Consider the following 22,486-nt stretch of genomic DNA (forward strand, 5'->3'; position numbering starts at 1 on the left):
GCAATTCCTCCAGTTTTAGACATTTTGGATGATGTTTACTCCGAATCTAGTCTAAACCCAGATTCTTTACCTCCAGCACCAGCTAAACCAGACAGATACTATCGAGTTCCTGACACTCATAAGTTTCTATATAAAAGTCCTACTGCAGACCCAGAAACCATTTCCCAGGGTCCCAAAGGGGTTAAGGCTTCTACTGCTAAGAATCCACGTCCTTCTGAAAGAGATTCCAGAGCATTAGAAAGATGGGGAAAGAAAGTGTATACGTCTGCCACTTTGGCCATGAGGACCTTAAACTGCCAGTTCCACATGCTAAAATACCAACAGTACTTGATTACACAGTTAAAACAGAAAATGACCCCTCAGACAGATCAATCAACCTGATTTCAAAGAGATACAGGATTTGCTGCATGCAGCAGAACAGGTGGGAAAGCATACCTTACAGTGTGGTTTTGATTTATTGGAAGCCTCATGTAGAGCAGCTGTCACAGGGTCCGTAATTCGTAGGCATGCTTGGCTTGAAGAACAAGCCTTACCAGAACATGTCAAAGCAAAGTTATTGGATGCTCCTTTGCAGAAAGATGTTTTATTTGGTGTCAAAGCAGAGGAAGTTTTAATGAAAATGGAAGAAAAGGCAAAATCTATGAAAACAGTTAAAGATTTTTTACAGGTACAACCTCCTCGTTTCAGCAGGAACTGGCCATCAAAAAACTGGTCCTTTCCTGCATCAGACAGACCCCAAAGAGGTAGGTACAGACGCCCTAGGGGTAGAGGCCAGCTACAAGGTTCTTTCAGGCCTAGACAATGGCAAACAACATCTCAAAGAGGGGGAGACGAAAGATCTCAACCCTTCAGGAAACAAACACAATGACTTCCCCCTTCGTCTGCCAAGCAAAATTGCCCTGGCAGCACCTTTGGGAGGAAAACTGGCTTTATTTCCACAAAATTGGCGCATTATAACAAAGGACAAATGGGTTCTGGATATTATTACCCGAGGCTACAGATTTCATTTCCACACTTTACCACGGATGAGAGGCATGCCAAATCTGCCTCCAAACCAATGGGCAGAGGCACAAGCGCAAATATCAGCTCTCATGGCTATGAAAGCAATTCAAAAGGTACCTACAAAGGAGCAAGGTCAAGGTTTTTACTCAAGACTATTTCTAGTCCCAAGAAAGGACAAAGCCTGGAGGCCCATTTTAGACCTCTCAGTTCTAAACACATACCTGGAGGTACCCAAATTCAAAATGTTCACACTTCAGCAGCTTCTTCCCATGCTGGGCAAGGAGTCTTGGCTGGTAACGTTGGACCTCAAAGAGGCATACCTGCATGTCCCTATCAGACAAGATTGCAGAAGATACCTCAGATTCTTGGCAGGTACAACACAATATCAATTCTCTGCATTGCCCTTTGGCTTATCTACTGTGCCCAGAGTATTTACAAAATGCCTTGCATCAGTAATTGCATATTGCAGACAATGAGGAATACAAATTTACCCATATCTGGACGACTGCCTGATCCAAGCAGACAGCAAGGACATTCTATTACAGCATCTGGCATTTGTAATACAGCTGCTCAGTTGCCTGGCGTACACAGTAAACAAAAAGAAGTCAAAGCTAATACCCTCGCAACAAATAATATTCCTGGGTGCCAGCTTAAATACAACGGCCCAGATGGCTTTTCTCACGCCAGACAAACAACAACAATTGACTCAATACTTCAAAAAGATGGCAACTTTTACCCAGCTCACTGCAAGGAAAATCCTGCAGGCATTGGGGTTCATGGCATCCTGCATTCAACTACTCCCATATGCAAAGCTGCATATAAGGAAATTACAATGGTACCTGAAAAGTGTATGGTCTCAACACAGGCACAGCCTCAAATCAAGTATACCTCTCATTCCATGCCTTCAAAAAGAGTTCCTATGGTGGGCTCAAGCATGTCAAATAAACAAGGGTCTTCCTTTCGTCTTACCTCCAGCAAACCAAACTATGACAACAGATTCTTCAGACTATGCATGGGGAGCACACATGGCAGGACAGTGCATACAGAGCAAATGGTCTGCAAAACAAATGCATCTTCACATCAACCAAAAGGAGATGCTAGCTGTGCAAAATGCACTGACAGCTTTCAAGGACCTCTTGCATCCAGGACAACTACTAATAAGGACAGACAACACCACAGTGATGTGGTACATAAACAAACAAGGAGGAACACACTCCTACCCTTTATGCAGACAGGCAATGACCTTGTGGAACACAGCATTGACTTACCAAGTGCAACTGCAAGCACAATTCCTACCAGGAAAGGCAAACATATTGGCAGATGAATTAAGCAGAAATATGGCAGATCCTCACGAGTGGAGACTACACCCACAAGTATTTTCAATGATAGCTCAAATATGGGGATGTCCAGACATAGATCTATTTGCCTCCCCCAACAATTGCCAACTACAGAAATTTTGCACAAGGACTTATCACTCCTTAGCCTGGAAAGTGGACGCCCTATCATTCAGTTGGACAGCATTGGCAGTCTGTGCCTTCCCACCACTACCTCTACTGAGCAAGGTATTATTGAAAGTCAGATCAGAGAGACCACAAATGATCCTCATTGCTCCGGACTGGCCACGCCAGCACTGGTACCCATTATTAAGGAATTTGACTCACAGCCCTCCATGGATCTTTCCTCAATTCCCACTACTGCTGACTCAGAAAAACTCTCTGATACTTCACAGCCAGCTCAGAACTTTAAATTTAGCTGCATGGAGAATACCTTGAATTTTCAATCAACACTTCTCTCAAAGGACGTCCAGAATGTCATTATGGAGGCCAGAAGGCCCAGCACCAGAAAAACTTACTTAGACAAATGGAAAAGATTTTGTGCATAGAACCAGGCTAAAGGCCAAAATCCTTGGATACCTAACATTCCTCAAATACTGCAATACTTAACTGAGATGCTACACCAAGGCCTTTCATTCTCATCCATTAAGATCCATGCTTCAGCCATTTCAGCTCAATACAATACGGATCCTCCAATGTTCTCACACCCTTTACTACGGCAGTTTCTCAGAGGGGCTAAGAATATAAGACCCCCCAGAAAACCCCCAACACCAGCTTGGGACCTGAACTTCATTTTAGAAAAATTAACACTGCCTCCTTTCGAACCAGCATTCTCAGCAGAACTACAATACTTGTCTTGGAAAACAGCTTTGTTGCTGGCTATTACCTCAGCACGCAGGGTCTCAGAACTACAGGCACTTATGGCAGTGGAGCCTTTCATCATTTTTCATCAGGACAGGGTCTCTTTACAAACTAACCCTACCTTTATGCCAAAAGTAGTATCCAGTGTGGCTTTAAATCAGACCATTCATTTACCCACCTTTTATCCAAACCCCCAGAATAAAGGAGAAAGACTCCTTCACTCTTTGGACATTCACAGACAGCTACATTACTATTTAGATAGGACAAAGACCTTCAGAAAAACTGACCAACTCTTTGTATCCTATGCTGCAGGTTCACAAGGAAAGGCCATTTCAAAACAGACCATCTCCAAATGGATAGCACATTGTATCTGCTTTTGCTACTCGCACCATGGGAAAGCAGTGCCTGTTAATATTAGGTCCCATTCTACCAGGGCTACAGCAACCTCAGCAGCCTTTCTCAGGGGGGTTCCAACCAAGGACATTCTGGAGGCAGCCACTTGGAGTTCATTGCACACCTTTAACAAGCACTACCACCTTCCTTTATACTCAAAATCTAGAGCTGGTTTTGCCACTGCAGTGCTGCAGGGCATCCTAGCTTCACCTAACCCAGTTTAGTACCAGCCACCCATCCATAGCTTTGGGATTCAACCCAAGTGTGATGACTGCAGCAGTATAACACGATGAACATAGTACAGTTTTGTACCTACCATAAATGTAGATGTTCGAGTGTATATACTGCTGCAGTCCAGGTTACCCTCCCACCATCCCCTCTACATACCAGGGTGTTAGTTATAGCTCCATGTTCATCAGTCAATTGGATGCATGTCTATATGGTGTATTTGCTAATAGTTAGTACTATTGTTTATCTTCTAAGGAATTTTTGCATAGCTTTTTGTTTTGCCTTCCTAGTTGGGGGCACCTGACATCTGGGGCAAGAAAAACTGAAGAAAATGGCGTCGGCTGCCTCTTTTATATCCCTGTCGCACTGATGTCAGGGAAGAAGTGACGACAGCCGACGCCGGACCAAGGCTTTGGGATTCGGCCGACTGCGGGACCGCCTGACAACAGGATAACCCAAGTGTGATGACTGCAGCAGTATATACACTCGAACATCTACATTTATGGTAGGTACAAAACTGTACTTTTTTACTAATCCTATTTATCATTTAATCTGTGACACAAATAAGTCCCTAACTGTTTCTCTATAAATCTTCTATGATAACCACTTAGAAACATAATTTTACCAATAGGTTTTCATTTTAGACTTTTGGCCAGATTCAAAAAAAGCCTACATGGTCCATTTATGCGACACTCTGTGCACATTGTGACATGACACACATACTGTAGCACATGGTTTTAGATTCAGTAAGCAACTGTACACAGTGTGTAGAACTGCACACAGCCACACAAACAAGGTAAACACTGTGGCATGCAAATTACCACATAAGCAGCTAAATTGTATCCTAATCAACCAATCCAATATGGAAGAGCTTTTTAACAAGCTACAGTGGATATAAAAAGTGTACACATCCATGTTAAAATGCCAGGTTTTTGTGATATAAAAAATTAGACCACAATAGATCATTTCAAAACTTTTCCAACCTTTAATGTGACCTATAACCTGTACAATTCAAATGAAAAACAAATCTGTTAGGGGAAAAAATATAAAAAAATAAAAAAACGTACAATAAGCTGGTTGCATAAATGTGCACACCCGTAAACTAATACTTTGTTGAAGCACCTTTTGATTTAATTACAACATTCAGTCTTCTTGGGTAGGAGTCTATCAGCATAGCACGTCTTGACTTGATAATATTTGCCCACTCATCCTTCCAGAAGCACTCCAAGTCTGTCAGATTGCAAGGGCATCTCTTGTGCACAGCCCTCTTCAGGTCACCCCACAGATTTTCTATTGGATTTAGGTCTGAGCTCTGGCTGGGCCATTCCAAAGCTTAAATTTTCTCCTGGTGAAGCCATTGTTTTGTTAATTTGGATGTATGCTTGGGGTCATTGTTGTGCTGAAAGGTGAAATTCCTCTTCATCTTCAGCTTTCTACCAGATGCTTGAAGGTTTTGGGCCAAGAGTGACTGGTATTTGGAACTGTTCATAATTCCCTCCACTTTCCAGCTGAAGAAAAGCAACCCCAAAGCATGATACTGGCACCACCATGCTTCACTGTGGGGATGGTGTTCTTTTGGTGATGTGAAGTGTTGTTTTGTACCTTTTGGAATTGTGGCCAAAAAGTTCAACCTTGGTCTCATCAGACCATAACACATTTTTTGACATGTTCTTGGGAGACTTGATGCATTGTTTTGCAAATTTTAGCCAGGCCTGGATGTTTTTGTGTGTAAGAAAAGGCTTCCGTCTTGCAACCCTACCCCATATTCCAGACATATGAAGAATATGGGAGATTGTTGTGACATGTAGTACACAACCAGTACTTGCCATAAATTCCTGCAGCTCCTTCAGTGTTGCTGTAGTCTCTTGGCAGCCTCCCTGACCATTTTTTGTCTTGTCTTTTCATCAGTTTTTGGAGGGATGTCCAGTTCTTTGCAAAGTCTTGCTTATTTACATTTAAATGTGGTGTGCTGCATGACTATGCAATGAGAGCTGCTTCTCACCATGCATCACCACTCACACATGTAAACTCCGTCTAGGCTTTGTGCGAAGCCTACACGGAGTTTACTGAATCCCAGGGTTTCATTTTCCAGTAATAATGTTCTTATTTATAATAATAATAATTTATTATAATTAGCATTATTATTATTATTATTATTATTATTATTATTATTAATATTATTATAATAATTATTAATATTATTATATTGATTTGCTATTCAGGTAAACCTGAATAACTGTTTTGTTATTTATTATTATTTTATTCTATTTATTTATTTTTCATTTTATTCATTCAGCAACTGGGTAAGCCCACTGGAATTAAGTATCACTTTTCAGGAGCAGTCCAGGAACACTGTCTGGTTAAGTGACTTAGACTCATACTTTAGACAAGCATAGATGGAAGGAATCAAATCTTGTTCCCTAGACTACTGGAAACAAATTAACACCTTAGAGCTTTAATACCCTGTGCTAAGTGTCAGACACTTAGCCATTAGCATTATTAACAAAAAAAGTTCTTTCTTTCATATCACAGTAAATGTTTCATTGTCTTCCAGTAACAAAAGTTGCTTTGTAATTTGTAAATGTATCATTAAGTTTTAACATCACAACTAGAACCAAGCTGTAATAAAGTGTCTAGGTTAGCAGCAAATCAGCCAAACAGTTCCCATTATTGCACTGCACTCAAATCCTTAAACTGGCTTGAGCTACCATTTTATCTCAAATATAGTTAACTTCTCCAGGCACACAGAATGATATACAACCACTTAGCTTTTCTTCTTCTAAATATTATCTACCCAACTGCTCTCTTCAGTCCTCTGAAAAAACAACGCCTTATAATTTAGAAACCCAAAAAGTCCATCAGGATATTGTTCCAAGATTTGGATACTGAGTTTGAGTATAGAGAGTGTCCGATGGACTTTTTGGGTTTCTAAATTATAAGGCGTTGTTTAGACTGATATCTCACACTCACTTGTTTAAACCCTCACTAAAACACGTTCTCACCCAATCCTGGCTCTGTATTTGCATCACACCAGACTGAAACATCATCCATTTTTTTTCTTCTTTTCATCCTATCCTGTTTTTCTTCCCTTGTTACTCTTTCTTTCTTTCCCTCTCACCTTCCTATCAATCTTCCAGTCTTCTCCACTGTCCACTGTCCCCGCCAGTGCTTTTTAATCTTAGCTCTATCTTGTAAACAAGCAAGCTCTCAAACTGTAAAACTTGTTGAAACATAATAATGTTAACCAGCTAGTTATAGAAACCCATAAATGCTTATAAATGTAAAAATTGGGCTGTTTCTTCTGCCACCTCATTTTACATTATGTAACTATTGCACTGTTGTTTTTTTTCTATCTTCCTATTTGTATTTCAAATTGTGTATTAATGTACATGAATTAAATATCATCTTACTGGAGTTTTTCCTCCCCAGGCTTCCGATGAAAATTGTTCTATGTCCATTTGGACTTTCCAGGTAAACAAATGTCAAATATATAAATAAATAAACTAAATAAAAAGAGACATTAAGTCTGCCTATCCATTACTAAATGCTACTAAACATGAACACACCCAAAAATATGTTGTCATGTTTCCAATACATCTTGTTCCCTTATTCAGCACTGAACTTCCACATTCAGGAACATCTTCCTCCAATCTCTGAGGTGTATAAAAAATGTTTGTGACAACCGATTCTGGCTACATGATTGCTATCACTCAGGCAGAAGAGAGTGCCTAACAAGTTGCCTTTTAAGAGATACTATCAGAGATCCAAAAGGTAAAGGGTGACTTTTTTTACTGAGACATCTATATAGATGTGGAGGACAGATCCTGGAGAATAAATCTTTGATAACAATGTGTGCCCATGAGAGGGTAGAGCTAGGAAAGTGTTTACAATTAATTCACAAATGTTTGGTTGAATGGTCAAGCATTCAGTAAGAGCTAGTCAAAATGTCTTACAGGATCTTGGGTTAGCCAGCTAATAGATCATGAGGTAAGCCTAGACGTACAGTGGTGGGAATGGAAACTTGTGTAGTCACTGAGGAAATACTCTCAAAAATTTGATGACCTGGCAAAATTTGAAAGTCAGGGAGCAGAGGATATTCCTAGATCATGAATAATGTGCAGCAACCCCACAAAGGTGAGCAAAATTGTTCCCTGTCGTTCAGTTCTGCAGACAGCAAAGGATTAAGTACAAACTGCTCTATCCTGTTTAATGAAGGGTTCTCCTCTCAAGACGGAATAACATTTTTCTCTTACCTCAAAAGGTATTTAAATTTCTTAAAGAAAGGAAGTCAGATCTTCCAGGAATTGCAGAGAGACCCACATCTGTGAACAAATCAATAGGGCAGAGAAAAAAAGAAACTAGGGTTAACATGGAACAGTCTTCTTATGAACATTTTCTTATTTTCAGTAGAAATGCAGGAAAATATTGAATATGTAGATAGATAAATAAGGTCTGGGAGTTAAATTATGGATAGTTCCTCTTTTGGATGGGCTATGCTTGTGAGCGACTAGTTTATAAAAGGCTTTGTCTCATTATTTGAATAGCTGTATCACTTACATTCGGTGTTCATATGTACATACTAGGGAAATGACCACTAGGGCCTTTATAAGTCTTGCCATGCAACCCAAATGTGTCCCAAAAGTTGTATGTTTTAGACATTTATATAGCGGGTGATTGTTGGTAATGAAACAATTTGCTGACTTCCCCTATCCATCAGAGACACAGGTGCCAGACCTGGGGTGAATTTTGATTTCCCATCCAATGGTCCATGTTACACTTAAATAAGGTTCAGGAGGGACTTTATTTCACATAAATGGTAACGAATGGTAATGAATTCCCAAGATAGATATCTGTCTCTCCAACATGTCCTATTTATGATGCAAACAAAATGTAGGTCTTTAGATCTAGTAGCATTGATGCTGTTTGTTTTGCTGATGTGCAAAAGGTTCATTAGAGGAGGATCTAGGAGTGTCTTGTATGCCAGGCATAGATCGCCTGTCAGTAGTCTGTAGGAGACTGAATATAGAAATAGGGCATTGAGATGATCCACATAGGACATTGTGTTTATGCCCTGTATTCTTTTTTGTTAGGAGCCTTTTTGGATGTTCAGTTGCTATATATGTCTGATGAGGTACATACCAAAGGGAGCATTATACTCAGCGATGGGTCTGATGATACATATCATTCCCCAAAGCACAAAACTAGGCTAGACTGGCCAGGCATTATATTTCACAGGAACATGTGCATTTAATTGACATTTTTGATAGATATCCAATGACTATTTCAGATCACACATCAATATAACTAAAATAAAAATGCAGAATAATGAAATAAAAATGAAACACTGACACTTCCCCACCTATCTGTTAAATAGAGTGGAATTTAAGGAATAGGTAGTGGAACTGATTCAGGAATTATTAGAGAAGATAGAAATTTCTTCAGAAAATATAGCTAGGGTTTGGGATAAAATGAAAGTGGAGTTTAAAAATAAGGTAGAGATAAAAGAAAAAGAGATATGGTTAAGAAGTATCAAAATTATCTAGTGGGACTGACAAAGGTTAAAGCACTGCAGAATAATGGTAATCTCAGAGAAGAAGAGGCACACCTGCAGAGCGCTAAAGAGAAAGCAAGGAACTTCCTGGATAATATGCCTTAGTTTAGAAAGATTGCCATTAAGCACAAAAGCTTTTAGCACAACAGCTCAGGCAACAGAAAGCAGAAAGGGCTGTTGTAAAGCTCAGGGATCCTATAAAAAGGAAAATAACCAGAGATCCTGTAGAGATATTATAAATATTTGGGAAATGTTATAAAAATGTGTATAAAGCAGAGAAATGTGGAAATCAAGAAAAAGTACAAATGGAAATATTTATGGAAGAACTAAATATTCCAAGGCTAGAGGTAGATGAGGCTCAGTTGTTAACAGGACATGAGGAAATGAGATAAAAATGGTGGTATATAACCAAGCTACAGGAAAGTCCCCAGGAATAGATGGTATTCCTGTAAAAGTCTGGAAGCTAGGAGGGAAAACAGGATAAAGATTTAGAAGGTTGTAACAGTATTTTGAAAGGACCAGAAGTATCAACATCCTGGAAGAAAGCTGTGCTGGCTGTAATAACTAAAGATGGTAAAGTCCCATCAGATCCAGCTTCATATAGGCCCATTTCAATTCTAAACTATTATTATAAAGTTTTTTTTCTGTGTAATGGCGAAAGGAATGGCAAAGGTGCTGCCAAAATTGATAGATACGGATCAGTGTGGCTTTGTGGAGGGGAGCCAAGCATTTGACAAGATTAACAGAGCAATGATGATCCAGAGGGAAGCAGAATGTAAGAAAATATGATTGTTCTTGGCAGATCATGATGCAGAGAAAACATTTAACACAATAAGCTGAGATTTTCTGAGTAGAGCAATGGAAGCATTTGCATTCCCTGACACAATAATAAGGTTAATTAGGAGGATATATGAGGGATCAGAAGTGAAAATTAAAGTGAGGGGGGTCTTCTCTGATAAGTTCTGTTTGAACAGAGGATCAAAGCAGGGGTGTCCTCTTTCCCCTTTGTTATTTGTGTTATGTATTTAGAACCATTGGCAAAGAAAATAAAGGACTCAGAAATTCAAGGATATAATTGGTATGGTATTCAAAAAAAAGTTGGTTTTATTTGCAGATGATATTATTTTGTACCTGATAAAACCAGAAAAGGACATTTCAGTGTTGTGGAACAATCTAAGACAATTTCAAGTCTTTTCAGGATGCAAAATTAATGAAGATAAAACAAAGATAGTAGCTGTAAACTATGTACCCACACATGAATAGGCTCAGCAATTCCCATATTTATGGCGACATAATAAAATTAAGTACTTGGATGTATGGGTTGAAAAGGACAAGGATTCTGTTTTGGCAGCTAAAGGAATGTGGGAAGAGACTATCAAAAGATAATACAAAAATCGTGAACATTGAATGTCTGTTTTATGGATATGTATAGCAAGATTCAAGCAGGGAAAATGTTTTTAGTCCCTTTATTTTATCCACAGGGTGGTCATATTTTTGTCAACCAGAGGAGAAGTTGTGGATAGCAATTAAAAAAGAGTCGAATGATTTTATCTAGGAGGAAAGAAAGCAATAGTCAAGTGGGATAACCTGATTCTTCCTACAGAACAAGGTGTTTTGGGATTACCTGATCTGAAGAGTTACTTCAGAGCTATACAGTTAAGGCTCCTCTTATACACAGCACACATAGAAAGCTATAATTTAGAGTAAAAAAAGATAATGATGGAATGGAGTAGGGAGTTCATGAAATAAGGAAACACTGGGATTTTGGATGCAGATCCTTAAGGAGAATAACAATAGCCATGCAAAATTTTATATAAATAAAATAGCAGAAAATATTATAAGAACTAAGCCAACACTGGAATGGAGAAAGTAGATCCTGCCAATACGGATGACTGCAATTGGGTGTACAGAGCTTAGGCAAGAGAAAGCTGGAAGTTACTGGAGAAAACTGTTAAAGGAACCAAGGTACTGAGAACAAATAATTAGAGAAAGAAAGGTAACAGAAATGGAAAGAGGCCAAGAATATGTTTGGACTGCAAGTTAAATACTGCCTCACCTATTAACTCATTCCCTCCCCTGTGTACTTTTAACTCCCAGTGGGTGTGGCTTGAGCCTTTAAAAAATTAAGTTATCACCTTACACTTCCAACAAATACTCTATTGACAGAGGTCAAATATCAATACAATTGATAATTGTGTTTACCATCATGCACACTTAAAATATTCTGATATCTTGTATGTAGCATGGTTTTGAAATTAATAATGCAAACATGAACAAGCAATATTTGATGCCTAGAGACGCAGTAGGAGGGAACTGCAGAAATGCCTGGAAGTGCACTTGGCTGTAATGAGCTAAGGATTGATATCAAAGTATAGGCAAAGACAAAGGAATATGGAAATCCTAATTAAAAGACCAGCAGTGATAAATTTTTAGTAGCATCTAGAACAGAAGTTGCTGTTAAAAAATGTATAATTAGTAGGGCATATAGAATATTGCTTGATAACTATAGTAATCAATCTGAGGAGGTTAGAAAGGACTGGGAAGAGAGAGTGATTAAGTAATTCACTAAGAAACAATGGAAGGGTATATGTATGGCTCTCAAATATGCAACAAAGTCTAGAAGATTTAGGATTTTTGCTTGGAAGTGTTTGCATAGGTATTTTTATATCCCAAGCAGACTCCAGAGAATTTTTCCTCGGGTAGATTGCAAATGTCGGAGTTGGCAGTGTGATGGGAAGAAAGTGATAACTGGGAACATATTTTTGGGAGAGTAACGAGTTGACAGACTTTAAAAATTCCCTGCAAACTACTCTGTCAGAAATACCGGGTAAGCAAATTGGTGTAACTAAGGAAATGATTTTTTGAGCTGTGATACCGGATCTGAATTGCCTAGACATAGTAAGGCCTTGCTGAGTTTAATTCTGGTGGCTACCAAAATAGCGATTACTAAAAAATGGAAATCCTTGTCTAAACCAACCGTATTAGAAGTAATAAGATAAAAGAACTGGGAATGTGATCTTAAGAAACAGTAGGAGCAAATTACATAGAAAAAAATAAGAATTGTGGGAATGATACATGCAGAATAATGTTTTGGAGGAGGAATGAGATTTAAGAAAAGGAGAAAATTGAATGAGCTATGTAATGTTTGATTGAAATTGACTGTATAAAAGATCATATGTAATGCATAATGTTTGCAAGTGAAAATATGTTAACATTGTTTATTTTCATTTATATAAATGTATGATTGCCTATGTCATAAGTGATAATTCAATAAAGATGTTTTTTGTTAAAAAAAAAAAAAAAAAAAAAAAAAAAGAAAAAATGATGGGTCTGATGAGGGATGACTATAGTGGTACAATGACTTCCCTGGACATAGTTGCCATGCCATTACGTATAGGCTGAGCAACATAAAAGGATTTCCTTACTATCTTGGACACATTAGGTTAAATGCCAGGTTACTGTCTACATGTGTTTCCTGATCCTTGATTAGTGGTTCAACTCTTAGGTGTGTCTTATTATTAATGTAGTTTTTTGGGAGGGATGACTAACTTCCGAAAAGGTACTGTAATGCATTTCTTGGCAATAAGTTTGTCTTTTGTCTTTGTCATGTCAGACAGTCATTTGTCTTTGTTAGTCCCTCTTGTAAGATGTTTGTGTCTTGGGGGGATTCTTTGACTGCTCCTAGTTTGCAATCACCTGTTAACTTAGCAAGAGGCCTTTGACATTAGCCTTGACTTCTGAGAAGTAGAAGCCAAAGAGAAGCAGGCCTAGCATGGTGCCCTGAAGGGCTCCACTGCTGACCAGCCTCCATGTCTCCTTGTGGAGGTGGTGTCATCAAGCCTACCTTCCTGGGTCCTATCTGTGAGCCAGCTGGCTATCCATTGCATTATATAGAGGTTTATGCCTAATTCCATAAGTTTGTTAACATTGCCCAAGTGAGGTATTGTATCAAATGCCTTAGCCAGGTCAAGGTAGGCTGTATATACCATTTACCCTCATCCATTGTATTTGTTACCTTGTCAAAGAAGTTCACCAGGTTCAGTAAGCTTGACCTTCCTTTGACAAAGCCAAACTGGGATGGCTCCAGTGTCTGAAGGTCTCCTGTGTCTTTGTTGATCATTTCCATGATAATTCTTTCCATTGCTTTGCATACAAGACTAGTCAGACTAATGGTTCTGTACTTTCCAGGATCTGTTGATAATCTGCCCATATGATGATAATTGCAGTCCTCCATTCTCTTGGCATGAAGAATGTTTTAAGACTATAACTATATAGTAACTCCAGTGGCCCTGATCCTGATGGGTCATATTTTAGACTACTCAGGAGGCATCCTGGGATATTATCGGGACCTACTGAGGCTGAAGCTATATCACCCACCTCAGTGAATGTGGCATCATTAACCACCATTTCAGCACATTGCTGTGTGCTGCCTTTGAAGTTTCTGAAGGCTTTATGGCTATATTTTGCCTGAGATGCTATCTTTACCTCAAAATTGGCTTGATTTGACTTAATTATCCCTCTTGTTTGCCTGTTTAATTTGATGAAAGAGTTCTTATCTTTATGGAAGTTAGACTTCCTAAGTTCAACCATGCTTTTTTCACTTTGTTGTATAACCTGTTTAATTTGGGATGCCACCAGAGTGATTTATTTTTTGGAGTTTGTTTTTGGCTTACTTCTGCTAGGTACAGCAGCCTCTATGCAGACATTGATATGGCTGTACAAAGTTTATGTGAATAAGACTGCATAGACTGCTGTGTTCTCTGAGTTTGGAAGGGCACTGAATTTTGACAAACTACTGCTTAATAAGTAACTTGCCTTGAAATAGTTCGTAACTGTTACTGGGTTTACTGGGGTTGCTGAGTTGATTTTGATTTTGAAGGAGACAGCTTTATGGTCAGATATTACCAGGGAGAATGTGACATTGGAGTAAGGTGCAGTTGTTGTTGTTGTTGTTGTTGTTGTTGTTGTATTGTCCCATATTTGTGAGTACAAGGTCCAGTATGTTTGAACATACATAAATACTTGAGCTTTGGCCAGCTAAGATCTACCTGCAATCAACTGGACGTATAAGCAAATTTAAGTACACTTTTATCTGCACTTTTTCATATAGTACTGCATTTTATTTATTTTTGTTTCACACTGAATATTAATTGAACTGAAAATTGTGGCTCTGTGTCTCTACAGAGATCTTGTTAGAAGTGTAGCCATTGATAGCAGTGGGGGGTAGTTTCACTTTGATATTCTGTGTTTTAGCCTAGGGTCTGTCCTGCCTTATATAAGTGGCACATTTTTTTTTTTCTGCTAAATACTTGAGGTTTGGCTGGCTAAGATCTACCTGCAATCAACTGGACGTATAAGCGAATTTAAGTACAGTTTTATCTGCACTTTTTCATATAGGACTACATTTTATTTATTTTTGTTTTTCACTGAATATTAATTGAACTAAAAATTGTGGCTCTGTGTCTCTACAGTTAGTCCCCCCCCCCCCCCCGTTCTAGTTTTGGTGTTAGTCTTGGAGTGCAGTGAGATCATATTCTGATTTCAGGCACTCCTACTGTGAACAAAGAGAGCATTTGGGAAGGAAAAATACATTTTCTAAGCTTGTTTCCTCCCTTTCCTGTAAGTAGTCTAGTCCACATACAGATTTGCTGTATCCAGGACTATTTGTAAACTTCTGAGCCCCCAAGCCTTTCTGTGTTGGAGGGAAGCCTTCTAGCTTAATTTTGTTTCTTAGAACTAGCCAGGTTTTTAGTTTCAGCACTCAAATCTGTTTCTTTGAGCTCAGCACTTGTTCAGAACTTGTTGTAAGCACTAAATAAGCTACAAATTACTACAGCACTCAACTTTCCTCACTTGTCTAGATGAAAGTAATTTTAGTACTTAATAAGTAAGCACCTATCCAGACATGTCTAAGGGTCAGCTCCCGATGTTTTCTCCTGTCTACCTGATGAATCTGTGCATCTTGGGGCAATGCAGCAATTGTCTCATGTACACAGCCAACCCTCTCCTTTTACCACCCAACACTACAACCTGTGAGAGATGCACTTATATAGCCAAACTGGAAGCAAAGCTCTCTTCACCCAAGACTGGACTAGACAGTCAAGAGGAGAAGGTAAACACTTGCACCACACCACACTCATCACATAGTCCCTCAAAAACCTACACCACCAAAACACACACATAGAAACACAAAACACATACCTACATTCACGGAGGCTCTCAATAAAAACCTGCCCAAACAACAGGGACCTCCAAAGCAGAAACGCAAGCAAACTCCACCCCCCAACACAACCCAAATGACACATAGCCCACAAACTCAGTGTGCCACTCAACCACAGCCCATAAGGCATAACAACGTACCCAACCCTCTAATCATAGGGGACTCTATAGTCAGGCACACTGATGTTCCACTCACCAGGCTAAACAAGGAGAACATTACTGTCAGCTGCCTTTCAGGTGCCGGGATTCACCATATAATGCAGGCACTCAGGTCACTCCACAACAAGTACAAATATGACTGTCATTGTCCATGTTGGTGTGAATGACCTGAGAAGTACCTCCCTGGACTACATGAAACGAGACATGGAGGAGCTCTCCAGTCTTGTAGCCCAGGCAGGTATAACCCTAGCTCTGAGTAGCATCCTGCCATTACCCAGAATGATACCACAATACAAGGACAAAATGATTGACTTCAACAATTGGCTAAGCTTCTGGTGTCATTCTAAGGGGATCCAGTATTTGTCTGCCTGGGATGACATGATTGACAGACCACGATGCTTTGCCAGAGATGGCCTGCACCTGTCACCCTTGGGATTCCCGATACTGGTTAAGGCTCTTGCCAACACTATAGTGCCTTTTTAAGGCAAGGTTCAAATGACAAATTCACTACTGTAACAGGTACAAGCAAGCAAAATCTGAGGGTAATGCTACTCAATGCTAGAAGTCTAAACCTCAAAATGCACTCACTCGAGGCACTCCTTAAAATGTAGAACATCGACATCTGAGCAGTGACACAGACCTGGTTCAAAGCTCCAGAGAGCACCCCTGCATTACCAGGCTATAATTCATACCACACCTTTCAGCCACCTAACCCGGACTGGAGCACTAAAGGTGGATGCATGTCCATATTCATTAAGGATATCCACACCTCCAGGTTAGTTGCACAGTATAATGAATCTGAGATTATCCAAGTGCAACTAACTCTGGGCAAGACTGCAATCCAAATTGTAGCTTGCTATAGACCCCCCACCATGCCCCAGGATTCCCACTCCTCATTTCTTGATACACTTGAAAATATTAGGGTACAACCCAACACCCTAATAATGGGCAATTTCAACTACCCCATCATTAACTGGGAAAACTACTCATGTACCAATTATTTTGCTCAACATTTTCTGGAATTCATAAATTCCAATGCCTTGGTTCAACTTATTCACACCCCCACCAGGGGCAGCAATATCCTAGACCTGGTCATTACCAACATGGGCGACCGGAATTCCACACCAGAGGTCAATTCCTTGTTGGTCAGATCCGACCACAAGCTAATCACCCTAGACATCTACATCCTGCCCCCATCCCCCATTAGGGAAAAAATTCTCCAAAGCCAACTTCACAATTCTTAAGACAGAAGTGGCAAACTTCACGACACCCATGCAGACGGACAATAGAGGTACGACTGCTGAATCCTACACAGATGCACTTTATAAGCACTTACACGAGTGCATGGATCATGCTATCCCTAACAGTACCAAGATGCTATCCTCCAAAAAAAGGAAGCCAATCTGGTGGTCCTCTGCCATAAACAAACTCTACAACAGAAGAAAGAAACTGTTGCAAAAAAGAGTAAAATCCCATGACTGGAGGAACTCCCTGGTTAGCCTCAGTAAGAAGCTGAGATCCCTCATAAAATCCTCCAAAGCTAGTTACGAAAACAAAATTGCCACTGACTCTATAGTTATGTCAAGAATCTGAATGACAACACTCAGCTCTGCTCTGTGTTACAGCACAATGGCACTAAATATACAGAACCAACTGATATTGCCAACATCCTGGCAGATAGGTTCAGTGCTAACTTTACCCCCTCTCACCCCCTAGAGGGCCCATCTCTATACTGGAAGAATGGCTGCACAGGTAAAAAACACACTCTTCAAAGCCAAGAACACAGCATCCATGGGACCTGACAATATCCCAGGCTGCGTTCTACATGAACTACAGAACATACTGGCACCCCCACCTAAGTACCATGTTCAATCACAGCCTCACCTCAGGCATTGTGCCCACTGAATGGCGCACCATGATGGTTATCCCACTCCACAAAGGGGGGGGGGGGCATGATGAACCCCAGGAACTACCGCTCCATTAGCCTCATGAGCCTGGTGGAATGTATCATCATGGAACTCATAAACAAAGACATTGGTAATCTCCAAACTCTGGACCCCACCCAGTTCGTGTTTGTAAAAGGCAGATCATGTCTCCTAAACCTGATAGACTTCTTTGAAGCAGTCATGAAAGCCATAGATGAGGGTAAGGTGGTTCACACAGCCTATCTAGATCTCGCCAAGGCTTTTGACACCATCCCCCACTCTGGAATTATAGATAAACTCACTAAACTAGGTATAAATCCCTATGTCACAAGATGGGTTGCCAACTGGCTCATGGACAGAACCCACACTGTGAAAGTAGCAGACTCAAAATCTGACTTCAGACCAGTGACAAGTGGAGTACCACAGGGTTCAGTCCTAGGTCCTCTCCTGTTTGGTATTTACTTCTCTGAAGTACAGGCTAACACAGAAGGTCTTTGGCTAACGAAGTTTGCAGATGACTGCAAACTAGGAGCCTTAATCGAAACTCCTAACAATGTGGACATCCTACAAAAGGGCCTCACTGAGACAGATACCCAGTGTCAAAGCCATGGCCTGAAGCTCAATGCCAAAAAATGCATTGTCATCCCCTTTGGTAAAAACTCTGTACCCATGAACTACCACATAAGTGGTAGTCTACTTAACACCGAAAGTGTGATAAGAGACCTTGGGACACAGGTGGACAGTAGTCTCTCCTTTGATAACCACATTGCCACAGTGGTCAGAAAATCCTTCTACATGGCACACCTCATCACAAAAGGTTTCTCACCCAGAGAAAAAGAGGTCATTGTTCCCCTCTTCTCATCACTCATTAGACCCATTATAGAGTACAATGCCCCTTTTGGTATGTACCTCACAAGACATCTACAAAAACTGGAAAAGCTACAGAAATTCCTCACAAAGAGGATTACTAGCCTCAAACAGATGCTCTACGCAGACCGTCTCAAAAAACTCCAACTTTACTCTGTCACATATCGCGTACTCAGAGGCGATCTCTGCCTAGCATACAAAGCTATGTCAAACCCAGAGCTGTTGGACATACTCCACTTAAAGAAATCCCAATCACTCCGAGCTACATGCTGTAGGGACCTTAACCTTGTCACCACAATAAACAGAACATGCTGGAGGGATAGATTCCTGTCCCAGAGACTTCCCATACTCTGGAACAGACTACCTATCTATGTCAAACAGAGCTCCTCATTAGCACTCTTCAAGAAAAATATTGATGATTGGATGGGAAATAGGAAATTCACCCCGGGGATCACTTCTGTGGCTCTGCTCGACAGGGGCACAAGAAAATAATTTTCTTGGGTGGTGCAAGCCAGGGTACCTTTTTGGCTAGGCTTTTATAGGCCCTAGGACCAATAACCTAGTACCTACCTATGAACCTTTAGTGGGTGTATGCGCGAACTAGTCAAGGGTGTTTACCAAGCCCAAAAATCTCTGTGCCTGAATATTTCTAGTCTATAGGGGGGTAATTAAAGTCCCTCATGAGTAAGGTGTTAGGTTTGATAGTGGGTATCTCCTGTAGGTGTAAGTATGTGTAATGAGGTTCATGGAGCATTGAGGGTGACCTATGGCTTGCTAGGATACTGTACATGATTTTATGTATGGTGATCTGCATGTGATGAAATTACAGAGTTCCATCCTCTTTAGCCATCCTAGAGATATGCATGTTATTGATATATATTGCAATACCTCCACCTTTAGTCCCTGTTTGTGAAGCTACTGGTCTAAAAGTGTAGAAAGAACTGGAACCTTGCACTGCTGGGGTACTCCTTTCAGTTTTAAACCATTTCTCAGTAACTGCACAGCTGTCTATATTCTCCAGGGTGAGGTGGGCTTGGGAAGTGAAGTTTTTTGTTTAGGCTGCTGGCATTGAGCAGTAGCACCTTGAGTGTTTGTTGAGTTGATTTTGCAATGTCAGTAGGTTTGTCAATCTGGCATTGCCTAAAATTGCATTATGGAGGAGGCTAAAGTTTTAGCCAGTATTCAAAAGCCTAGTGGGAACTGGTGCAGACCAAAGCAATGTGGTCTGTTAAGCATGTCTTCCCTTGCTGACAAATATTGGATCCACTTAGAATGACACCAGAAACTTAGCCAATTGTTAAAATCAATCATCTTTTGTTCATATTGTGGCATCATCCTTGGTGAAAATAATATGCTGTTCTATGCTAGGCTCATACCAGCATAAGACACATAGTCAGAAATCTATAATGTGTCTCTTCATTTAGTCTAAAAAGGTATAGCTTAGGCCATTTATACCTACATGGACTATGATCTGGTGCAGTGACTTGATTATATGTGTAATGTGGCAGATCATAGCTCCAGACAAAATTAAATGTTATATTTTTCTTGCTTAACCTGGTAAGAGGGGCACCAGTATATCATACAATGAAGACACCTATTACTAGAGTCCTTGGAAGTGTGTTTACTTTCCTTGTGGCCTTGTGTTTGGTGTTCAAATGTATATGGCTGTATGTGTGGTGTTAGGTTTTGCTTTAGTTGAGTGCTTTTTGGTTTGCTAAGGATAATTTTTACCAATGAACAGTCAAGGAGGTCTTTGTTGTTTTGGAAGATGGCTTTTAAGTGCTACAGCATACATTAGGCTATGTGTGTGTTGTATGTTATATGTGTTAGGTGTTGTGTGCCTGGTTTTGACAACCTGATGTGTGCTTGTTTGTGAGTTTAGCCTCCAGCAATATTGTGTATGTATACCTCTCACATACTGTATCTGTTACTTTAAGTATTATGTGTAAACTCCTCTTTTGAGATGGTAAAGGTGTTTAGTATCTGAAAGGGGGACGTTGGTAACATAAAATGTATGGGTGATGTACATTTAAAGCTCCACAACATTGCAACTCATAAGTAAAGGAAAGTGAGATGGGCTGTGTTGGTGCCATGACACTCTGCAGGAAATTGCTGTACTAGTTGGCTTCCAGAAATTATATAGGTAAGATTCATTTTCACAAGTAAGCTGCTTAAATGAACACTGTGTGAGCTGGTGGCTATTATTGATTTTTATTTAATGAGAAACCAGAAGTAAGTGAGCTAATGATATTCACACTTGTAGTTTATATTAAATTATTCTGCATTAGCAGCAAATGTGATGGAGTTTCTTACAACTCCACTGTGCTGTTTCTGTTTAATGTGTATCCAGCTTGTTAAAATTCATCTGTTATAGTTTCTTTTTCTCCTATGTGGAATGGAATTACTAGTGCATATTATAATAAACAGTGACAGATCCAGAACATATGTAGATGGGGAGCTGAAGTCATACAAAACTCAGTAGTCATACTTCTTAGTACATTTATCCCTCATTTCCATTTCATATTCTGCATATTTAGAAATGCATATATAAGACTAAGAACAGTGTTTTGCAAAAAGCAAGTAAATGTCATAGTTATTAATGGCATAAAAGGTATCCATAGTACTAGGCATTACGTTTAGCCCAAAAAGATCATTCTTGACTGCCTGCCCCTCTGACCTTCCAACACCGTTGGGTTGATTTCTTTTTGTGCTTCCACACCTTGTCTTACTCTCCAGATATTTTCTTCCATCCATTCAACACACTGTGACTGCCTAAGACCGCAGTGACATAGCTTATGTATGCCTGGGTTCTGGGGGAGGGGGACACTAGGATCCATAATCCACAGAGTGTTATAACATTTTGAGGTATAGTTTAGAAAATGTTTCCCAGAATGTTGACCTAATGATGATGCAAACCTTAACAAAGAAAGGATTTTAGTCTTATTTTCTTTCAAGGAGGAAATGAGTGTGTCCAAGGCTTAATGGTCAGAACTGACAAAAACAGTGTTTCTCATTTAAAGCAAGAAGACAAATGTTTACAGAGATACTTAAATCATACATGGAAACAGTGCCTGCCTCCATACCTCTAAAAGATGATAGCCATCTTCTACGCACCCTTCTGGCATTACACTGGGATGCAAGTGAAAGAACAAATGGCTACAATCATATATTTCAAGTTGTTGCTGTTATATACCTACACAGCATGACTCCTCACCCTACTCCCAGAACACAACCATCTTCTGTGTACCCCTCTGATATCAGACTGGGCTAAAAGTGAAGGAACAAAATGCCAAAGTAAAATAGTTCAACTTGATGCTGTTGGACATAGATGTACAGTATGCATATATATTCCTATTCCCAAAAGACAATCACTTACATACATGTCTGATGTCTGACTGTGAGAAATATGAAAAAAAAATAATGATCACATTAATATAATCCAGCATGTTCTCTTAGTACACTGTCTTCATACATGGAATAATGACCTTCTGTACAAACCTCTGAGGTGTGATTGTGAGAAAAGTTAAAGAAATAATGACCACAGTGTCTCCAGCAGGGATATTCAGGAACTATTCTAAGGCTAACCTCCTGCTATTAAGTGAGAACCTGGCAAACTTTCAAGCCCCTATAAACCCTGAGAACACTTCTGCCTATGCAGAACAGTTCACAGAAACCCTGTACAAACATGCTAATAGCTGAATAGAGGCAGCTGTACCCACCAGGAAGAAGTACAGAACTAACTCAAAAAACAGGCCACCCTGGTGGAATCACAAAATCAATCGGGTGTATAACAGGAGGAAGAAAATCATGGGAAAAATTAGGAGCTGCAGCACACAGCAGGATAAAAGCACTCTAATTAAACTAAACAGACAACTCAGAGGACAAATAAAGTCTAGCAAGGCCAAATTTGAGGAAAGTTTGGCCTCTCAGGCCAAGGACAACCACAA

This window comes from Protopterus annectens, chromosome 1.part1 (assembly GCF_019279795.1).
Source record: "Protopterus annectens isolate FY-2018-M chromosome 1.part1, PAN1.0, whole genome shotgun sequence".
Taxonomy (NCBI): Eukaryota; Metazoa; Chordata; order Ceratodontiformes; family Protopteridae; genus Protopterus; species Protopterus annectens.